Genomic DNA, 9989 nt, shown 5'->3' on the forward strand with positions numbered 1-9989 from the left:
ATTCAACATCAACAAATACAAACAAACCCAATTAAAAATGTGGAAAAGATTTGAACAGACACCTCATCAAAAAAGACAGAGATGAAAAATAAGCACGACAGAAGATTTTGCATATTATATGTCACTAGGTAGTTTTATATTAAAATAACTGAGATATCACAACCTATTTATAGAATGGTTAAAGCTCAGAACACTTTCAACACTGAATGTTGACAAGGAAGTGGAGAAAAAGGAATACTCATTCATTGCTGGTTGGAATGCAAGATGATATAACCACTTTGGAAAACCACCTACCAGTTTCTGAAAATGTTAAACATGTTCTTACTGTGTAATTCAGCAGTTGTTCCCCTTAGTGTTTGCACAAACAAATTGAACACCATGACCACCAAAATCTGTCACACAAATGTTTATAAAAGCTTTATTCATAATGGCCAAAATTTATAAGCAATCAAGATGTTCTTCAATGCATGAAGGAACAAATTGTGGTATATCCAAACAATGGGCTATTACCCAGCAATGTAAATAAATGAGCTATTAAGCCACTTAAGGGACATAGATGAAACTTAAATGTATTTTTCCAGTAAAATAAGTTGATCAAAAAGACTATGATGATGTTTGGTACTAGCTATATAGCATTCTGGAAAAGGTAAAACTATTGAGATATTAAAAGAATTAGTTGTTGCCAGACTTTTGATGGGTAGGAATAAGAAACAGATGGAGCACAAAGTAGTTTTAAGGTATTGAAACTATTCTATATAATACTGTGATGGTGTATATATACCATTATACATCTGTGCAAACTCACAGAATGCTCAACACAAAGAGTGAACCAGATATAAACTATAGACTTTAGTTTATAATAACATATTAGTATTGGTTCATCAACTGTAACAAATATAATAAGCTAATGCATGTAATCATAGGGAGCGGTAAAAGAAAGGTATATGGTAACTGTATACTTTCAATTCAATTGTAGTATGAACATAAAATTTCTCTAAAAGAAGCAATTATTTTTTAAAAGTACATGTAATATTTTAAATAGAATCAGTAGTATATATCCAATACATGGCATAGAATTCTTTGAAGGGGAAAAATGCATCCCACATGGAAGAATTTCACTTCAGTGTGAGAACAAATAGTCTAATGACTCAAAATATTAAATACTGGGACCGACTGCTTCTGACTATGGTAAATTTTTTGCCATTGAAATTGTTAAAGCAGAGCCTAGATTATCACTCTTTGGATATGATGCTAAAGAGATTTATGTGTGCACTGATGGGTGGGAAAAAACCAAACTTCGTTAATATATCCAACCATGATTTTATATAATTTCATAAGAAATATAATCATTAAATTGCCAATATAGAAATGGCTCAATTACTCATTGATTTTTTTAAAATTTATGATATAAGAGTGCCAAATTATAACTCCCTCTATGAAAATAAGTTAACGAAAAAATGCAATGTGTGAACTTTGCATCCTAATTCAAACAAACCAAGTTAAGATAATCATCAGGACAATGAAGAAAACATGATTTTGGGCTGGATATTTTAGATTTATAATGACATAATATTTTGGACTGTTAGTGACATGGTGGTAATGTATAATTAAAACATCTATATTTGAAATGGGTGACTTGTTACAACTTCTAAGGTTTACTTTAAAAATATAACACCGTAAAATATATGTAGGAGGCTATCTGAAGAAAAATTGATAAAAGTACTGAACACATAATGATCATTATATTATTCCTTATGTTGTATTTACTTTTGTGTATGTTTGAAATTTCTAGTTATAAATTGTGTAATAAAAATGATTCCTGCAAAGAATAGAAACAACAGGTCATCTTATATTTGAGTCAGCACTGAGAGGTGGTCTCAAAATAATGAAGCAGAAAAATAAAAATTCAGAGGATAATAGTTTATTTTTTTTAATTTTTAATGTTTATTTATTTTTGAGAGAGAGACACACACACCAAGTATGAGTGGGGAAAGGTCAGAGAGAGAGAGAGAGACAGAATCCAAAGCAGGCTCCAGGCTCCGAACTGTCAGCACAGAGCCTGACCCAGGACTCAAACCCACAAACTGTGAGATTGTGACCTGAGCTGAAGCCAGCCACTGAATGAGCCCCCTAGGCACCCCATGAAGATAATAGTTTAAAGAAAGTGTTGCTATTTTCAGAAAGATGAGTGAAATGTCGAGTGCACGAAACATTAACAGGAAATAAAAAGATGTGTAAGTGATGTGAGGTATGTTGCAAGACCAAGCTGTTAAAATGTATGTAGTCCTGATAATTAAGAACTGAATTTGGAATTAAATTTTAAATGGTGCTATAAAAATGTTGGAAGTGGAGAGGGAAAGGAAAGTTTTAAAAAACTCATGTCAGTCCCCAAAAAGAGAATATCTGACTTTGCTGTTAAATACATGAAAGTAGAGATTTCAGTGTTGGTGTATCAGCTCAATTATACACAAAACGTAGGTCAGTTCACTCATACCTTTGGTCCCTTTTCGGCAGTTGGTTGGCTATAGCAATAACCATCGACAAATTCTCCCACATTAATGACAGAGAGAATAGGGACCTTTTACCCACGGCTTTCTCTTCCTCATCTCAGAGAGAAACCATGTTCAGAGGAATGTCCCCAAGGTAGCTTTCAGGTCCCAGGGAACTAGGTCAGGGACACATTCCTACAAGCAAGAAAGACTAAGAAGTGGAGTAGCTGGATTTTTCAGGGTTTACAGAAGAAAAATTCTAAAAAGCAAGAGAGTAGGGGAGGAGCCATAACCGATAGCATTTATAAAAGAAGCTAAAGTTTCTATTTGCCATTTAAAAGCCAGTAGGTAAAGTAAAAAATTATTGATTTATGAGAGATTAGTAAACAAATATTTATTTGGATGTATAAAAATACACTGAAACCATTGTAAAAAATGGGGGGTAGGGGAATTGCCCCTAGGAAATGTTGAAAACTTATCATATAATGCTTTTTCTGATTATGTGATCTATATTTATTTGAAATATTGTGTGTGTGTGTGTGTGTGTGTGTGTGTGTGTGTAAGGTCTTATGGCCCTTCCAAAGATTAACTGAACTGTATCATTACATCATTGTAAGGTATTATTGTGAGCTGATATCGACTATCACATTTATTATTTCTAATCAAATTTATTTTTAATATCTAAGAATTTTGGAGCAAGGAATGCACTGTGCCATCAGAAATACTGTACATTCCACCTTTTTTCTTATCTGAGTAATCAAATTTGCTTCAGTAATCACTTCTCAGGAGCCTACGGCCTTCAGGGCTCTGCCCTCACAGTGAATCAATGAAAGGTCAACTCACATTCAGCAGTACAAGGGATTTGGCTGGCTCTTGTGGATGTGTTTGTTCACAGAATGGTCATTTAATACAAAAGCCAAATTCTTCACTAATATTATTCTATGAACTAGATTTCCCTGGGGTCACTTCAAATAAAGAAACACTAGGGGGAAAAAAAGGGAAAAAATAAAATAACTATATTGAGAACAGCCAGAGGACATACTTATAGTGGGTTATTACACAAAGCTTTTAATCTCATGAAAATTTGGATCTTTGTCCAATTCATGCACATCTCACTATTTTCAAAATATTATTATTTTTGAAATATTAACACAGCACGTTTACTAGTGTCACATTACTAATGTTACCAAGATTAATGCCACATTTTTCTAAAGTTCTCCAAAGGCAAATAACTGGGAAATAATCAAAGAAGGCAAGGATTCATAGGCTGTCTTTTTTTTAAAAGTGTTTATGTAGATATCTTGCTATTTGTGGAAAATTCAAATTTAAATATTTTAAAATTCTTAAAGCATTGAGTAATTTTAGCACCATCATCATTATGGGATATTGAAAATACTGAGATATATATTTTTTTTGGCCTCTGAAAAAGTCTTTTTTCATGATAAAAGCACAGACATATATCTTTGGATATCCTCAAGTATCCAGGAAAATCCTCTAAGTATAATTGCTTGGAAGCTTTGAAGCTTGTGTTGGAGTAGCTGAATTTACTTTATTTCACTAACAAGAGCTCGATGAACCAGCACTCTTAGATTTACCTTAAATTAGGGCTGATTATATTATTCATTATTTAGCTCGATGAAATAAATTGTTTGTATATCAAACCATTGCTTACTGACCTACTGGCACAATTTCAAGCCCTAATCTGTTTCACTTATGTGTACATATTATACACTAACTGTGATTCTGTTTGGTAAACAAAAAGAGAGTTTTCAGGGGATACTGATGCCATGCAGAATTGAATAGATGAGGTCATTGAATTGAATAAATGAGGCCCAGCAGTCAAGCCTCAAAATTGGTCCCTGGTTTATATATTTGTTGTGAATTAGTTTTTAACTTAAAATCCCAGATATGCCCATGTCTTTCTAGGAAGATATGGTCATTCCACACAGAAATTCAGCAGTTATAATATAGCTGTCTACATCAGTGGTTCATTGGATGGCTTGTCGTCCTACTTACTAGTTTACTCTATTATTCTTGCCAAAGATTGCAGACATTCTATAAGCTCAGCTGAAAAAAAATACTTTTATTTAACACAAATAACTTCATTACTCATCTCACACCCTCCAGTCTGAAATTTCTCATTTTGCTTTTGTTTCTCCATTTATACCCAGTTGCTTTGTATGTACCTTTTATCTTTCTGTCATCCCTAAGTACTTATTTAAGACTTTTTTGAGCAAATGCTATATTATTCTAGATATATGGGAACCCTGTGGTGGACAAGAAGTATCTAGAAGAATTTGTGGGCTTCCTTAACAAATGATAACAGTTTATACAGTTTATCTGCCTTTTTGATTTTACTTTTTCCAAAGATTTGACTTTATAAATGTTCCTTTAGGTATATTTGAATACCTATACCCAGCAAGGATAACAAAAACCTCTACCAGAATAACACAGGAGCTTTGACTTGTTAGAACAAAGGGATTGGAGAAATACCAATTTCCATAGTTCTCCCTTCTATAGCCTCTCAGCACTCCCATAGTCCATGCTATGGTTCACACCACAATCAATCCTGGGTATTACAACAGATTTATCTTTCTTATTATTTTTATTGCAGATATGTAAAAAAATAGAAGTATACTGCATTGTCCATAAAATAAATTACAAATAATTCCTGAGGTTTAAGATTTGGGGGAAGTTGAACTAGTCTATTTTTTATGAGTCCACCCCTTGCCTCCTATTCTCCAATTAAATTGAACTATTATTTCCTCCATGAAATTGGGCTATCTTCAGATTTCAAGCCTCTGAAAACATACTTTTGTCAAAATGAAATAGCTCCCAACCCCACATTCTTTCACATTTCCAAGCATCGTTTTAGATTAAACGAATGATCCTTTTTCCATTTTGGCTTCTTCAATTCTCTAAGCTTAAAAGTAACGACTTTTGGTGAATTTCTATAGCATTTTACCCACTTTTTTTTTCATAAGACACATTCTTTTCTATCTGATATGTTACAGATACTTCTATTTTATACTCTTTACTTGACTCCAAACTTCCAGAAACTAGGGTATCAGATGTCAAAGGTATGAATAATTTTCTGCTATTCTCCTTCAATGAAGAAAATGAATTACTGGTAAAATGTAATAGTACCATGGGAAGAGGGGAACAAGGACTTTAATTTTATCTTCTTCATGTGCCTTCATTGGAAAGTAGGATACACAATCCTAGTTAGTAGCAAATAAAGGAATCATAGTATATCACAGTTAATTGAATTAATGTGAGAAAAACCACGATGGTGATGATGGTAATCTTGATAGCTAGACTTTTTTACTGAACACTGATTTTTCCTTTAAGTGAGAAGTTTTTCTAGGATTTATCTCAATTACTCTTTACAACATAAAGAAGTTGTATAATCTTCATTTCCTAAACAAACTAAGAGTGAGTTAAGTCAATTTCATAAGACAGAACGAAAATTTAATCCCTTTGCTGTCTAGCTCTTAAACCTAGGTTCATAACAGTTTGTTCACTTTTCAAGGAGGAAAGTAAAGGATAATTATTACAGTGTACATCCAATAGTCATCATGTGTAAAATAAATAAGACAATATATTATTGGGTGTCTGTATATACAAGTACATGTAAGTCCTAGGTTTTTCAAGGGAAAAGAAATGAGAATAAACTCTTAAGATGAAGATTTCGTAATATTGATATTTTCTGGGAATACTCAAGGTCAAAACGTATTCTCTGATTTGAAGTTCAATATATCTTTTTAAAGTTTTTTGTTTTAATTTCAGTATAATTGACACATGCTACATTAGTTTCGGGTGTACAGCATCGTGATTTGACAAGTCTATATGTTCTGCTATACTCACCGTAAGTCTAGCTACTGTCATCATCATACTATGCTATGATTGTCATTTGTTTAATTGTATCTATAATTTTTGAGTGACCACCATCTGCATCACTAGAACTGAATCCTAGGGACTCTGAGTTTAAGTTATTTACTTCTTTTCTTTTCTTTTTTTAAATATGCATTTACTTATTTTGAGAGAGAGAGGGCAACAGAATGAGAGAGAGTGAGCATAAGCAGGGAAAGGGCCGAAAAAGAGGAGGAGAAAATATTCCCAGCAGGCTCATTGTATCAGCACAGAGCCCTCGGCTGGGCTCAGTGTCACAGTTCATGAGATCATGACCTGAGCATAAAGAATCAGATGCTTAACCAACTGAGCCACCCATGTGCCCCTTTTCCAATTTTCATCTTACTTGATAAATTGGCAGCATTAAATATGGTTTCTCTTCTTTCTTTGCTTGTCTATGCTTCCATCACATTCCACTCATGATTTTTCATTCATCTCCATGAGACTTTCATCTTTTTAATTATTTTTCAGTTTCTTCTCATCAACCCAACACCCAAGGGAATAAGAATTTTGAATATTCTGCTTTAGTTTCCCATCTCACTTAACATTCCCAAGTTATCCATTAAATGCATTTCCTTTCAAAGTTGTTTCTTGACTTTCTCCAGATATGTATCTGTGTATTTAATATATGTATTTGGATTTTCTTAGACCTCAACTAAGCAAACAGCATTTTTCACACACACTACTTTCTTTTCAGTGATTTCCTACCTCATTAAAGGGAACCATTATCTCTTGAATTACTTAAACCAGATAGTTAGGACTAATTTTGATTCCCTACCTTACTCACCAAGTTAGGACACTTTTAAATCTACATATCTCAAATCCTTCCCAAATCCCCTTCTCCAAAACCTCAAGGCCTGTAATGAAGTCTCCATTATCACTGGTAACCTGTTTCATAGGATCCACTCTTGCCAAATAACTTATGCACTTTTTTCCTCTGTAATGAAGTGTAAATGAATTATAGAATTCAAATATAAATATGCCACATCCTTGCTTAGAACATTTTAGGGGTTGTCTCCTTTTCTTTCTATGAAGGGTGATCTTAACGTGTCATCTGGAAATTCCATGTCTTCCTTTCTTTCCAGTCTCCCATCTCACTGTTTCTTCTTTCTTTCCTATGCTCCAGTTGTGGCTTTCTTTCAGTTCTTCACATATCCTGTGGTCTTTTTCCTGCTTTGCACATTCACTGGTTATTTATCATCTGAAGCACGCTTCCTCTCCACATTCATCTGCCCACCAACCCTGTTGCATACACATATACTATCTCACTTAAATTCATATGAATTGTGAGGTCAGAGCTTCATGCTTATTTGGAAAGTCTCTCTTGACTCCCAGTCTACTTAACTGTCTTGGTTATACTCGTCCCTAATATCTTGCTTCACTCCATAATACTTAATGATATGTGCAATATCTTCATTCTTGGCTAGATTGTCATTTCCATGAGAACATGGATTATATCTAATTTCTTCATGCCTCCTTCTCCAATTTGTATAAGACCCAGTACACCTAAGTGCTCACTGGATGGAGGAATTAACCTACCACTGAATATCGCAGTTAACAGAAATATAAGGAGACTTGGATAAGTTAAGTTCTTGAACTTGAAATACACAGAAAGGTTTTTGAAACATGTCTGAATAACAATACAAAAGAAGGAAGAAGGGTTCTATCTGAGCTTACGTAAGTTTCCCCTTCCTTAGAGAAACTCAAACAAATAAACAATAGTGAGTTATTTAGAATGGTACTAATACTTATTTTGGGAGGTATTTTATCCAAGTTTGGACTAGTTGTTCCTTCGTGGGAAAGTAATTACTGTTATGCAGGGTAGAGTAAAAATGTTTAAGGGATTAACATCTCTCAACTATGAATTGAAAGTCAAAATATAAGAGTAATCTATCAATGAAAATAAATATAAGGCTTGAGAATATGTTTTTATTTTGTAACTTTTTAAAATATAGGATTTCTATTTCCAGTGTCAATAGACAATAACTTAGTTTTCATGCACTTAATTAATTTGAGAAAAATAATAGAATTATAATTAATAATGGCATTGAGAAAAATAATAAAATTATAATTAATAATGGCAATCAGCAAATTTATACATCTCAAATTGCCAATAATATGTATGTTATTAAAATATAATTTACACTAGATATTCTCCCAAATAAGACTCTGTCATTATTCTATTACTTTTAAATATGATGCAGTTGGGATTTTTCTAAAGTCAAATTAGATAATTTTAATTTTCTTTTTGGAAATAAATTCATCAACTTCTTTCTCTTTTCTCACATTCTCCATTTAACTCTTGTACAAGTTTTCTATTTATTTTTATAAGAGTGAAAAGAAAAATATATTGAGAGATCTAAGAATCTGAACCTTCATGGGTTAATACAGTAATCCTTTCATATTTTTTTTCTAAGTCTTTCTTTCCTTTGCTATTATTCTACAAGAGATTTGTCCTTTCTTGCTTGCTTTATAGAGAGCTAAGTTTCCTTTGAAGAGCTCTTCTTTCTTTTAAGAACTGTTCTCTTTAGTTCTTTTGAATCAACCAGTCTCTAGAAAAAAACTATATAATTTCAATTTATTCTTTACCAGGATATACACTTGTTCCCATCTTTCAGTAATTTCAAAAACTTCAACATTATTGCTAAATTAATGACTCAGCAAAACATGCTCTCAACAGCTCATTTTTAATTTAACCAAGAGAATAAAATAAAAGAAAGAGTTTATAAAATCCAGCTCCTAGAGATTTGTTGTTGTTGTTGTTGTTGTTGTTATTGTTTTTGAAACTGACATCAAATCACATACATTGAGAAGACTGATAACTTTAAAAAGGTTAAAAGTCATCTGTCTTAAAAAATCATGTACCCACCCTACTTCACATTTTGTCATATTATAATAAATGGAAAAAATTCAATGACTGTAAATTAAGCATAATAATTGAAAGTTAAACCATATGACATGTTCTCAAGGTTATAAATCTGACATGAAAACATTGCCAGCACATAGTGATTGTCTGAATATCAGTGTAGCGTGGCAAAGAATTAGGAATCAGATAGGATTCTAGAGGTTCAAGTAAGTATATGCTAGAAATTCTATTTTTAATAATGATATAGAAGAGCTGCTCTTGCATAGGGAGCAAAAGATTCTTGTAGTCTTTTTGTGAGTGGTCACTCTATCTCTGGTTTCAGTTTTAGCAAAAACTATAGACATACACATCATGAGTCAGGTTCTGTGTTAGAATTTGAGCTACTAGTATTAACTGCTACAGACTGTTGGGGCACCTGGGTGACTCAGTCAGTTAAGTGTCCACCTTCAGCTCAGGTCATGATCTCAAAGCTTTTGAGTTTGAGCCTCACTTCAGGCTCTGTGCTGACAGCTCAGAGCCTGGAACCTGCTTTGGATTCTGTGTCTCCATCTCTCTCTGCCCTCCCCTGCTCATGCTCTGTCTCTTTCTTTCAAAATAAATAAACATTAAGAAACTAAAGTAAAAAAACAAAACAAAACAAAAAAAAAAAAAAACCAAGTCCAGCCTGTCTATAAGTCATTAGATGACATTCAGGATTCTCTGATCAACATGGCTTATGAAAC

This window comes from Hyaena hyaena, unplaced genomic scaffold, assembly GCF_003009895.1.
Source record: "Hyaena hyaena isolate Hyena2069 unplaced genomic scaffold, ASM300989v1 scaffold_512, whole genome shotgun sequence".
Taxonomy (NCBI): Eukaryota; Metazoa; Chordata; class Mammalia; order Carnivora; family Hyaenidae; genus Hyaena; species Hyaena hyaena.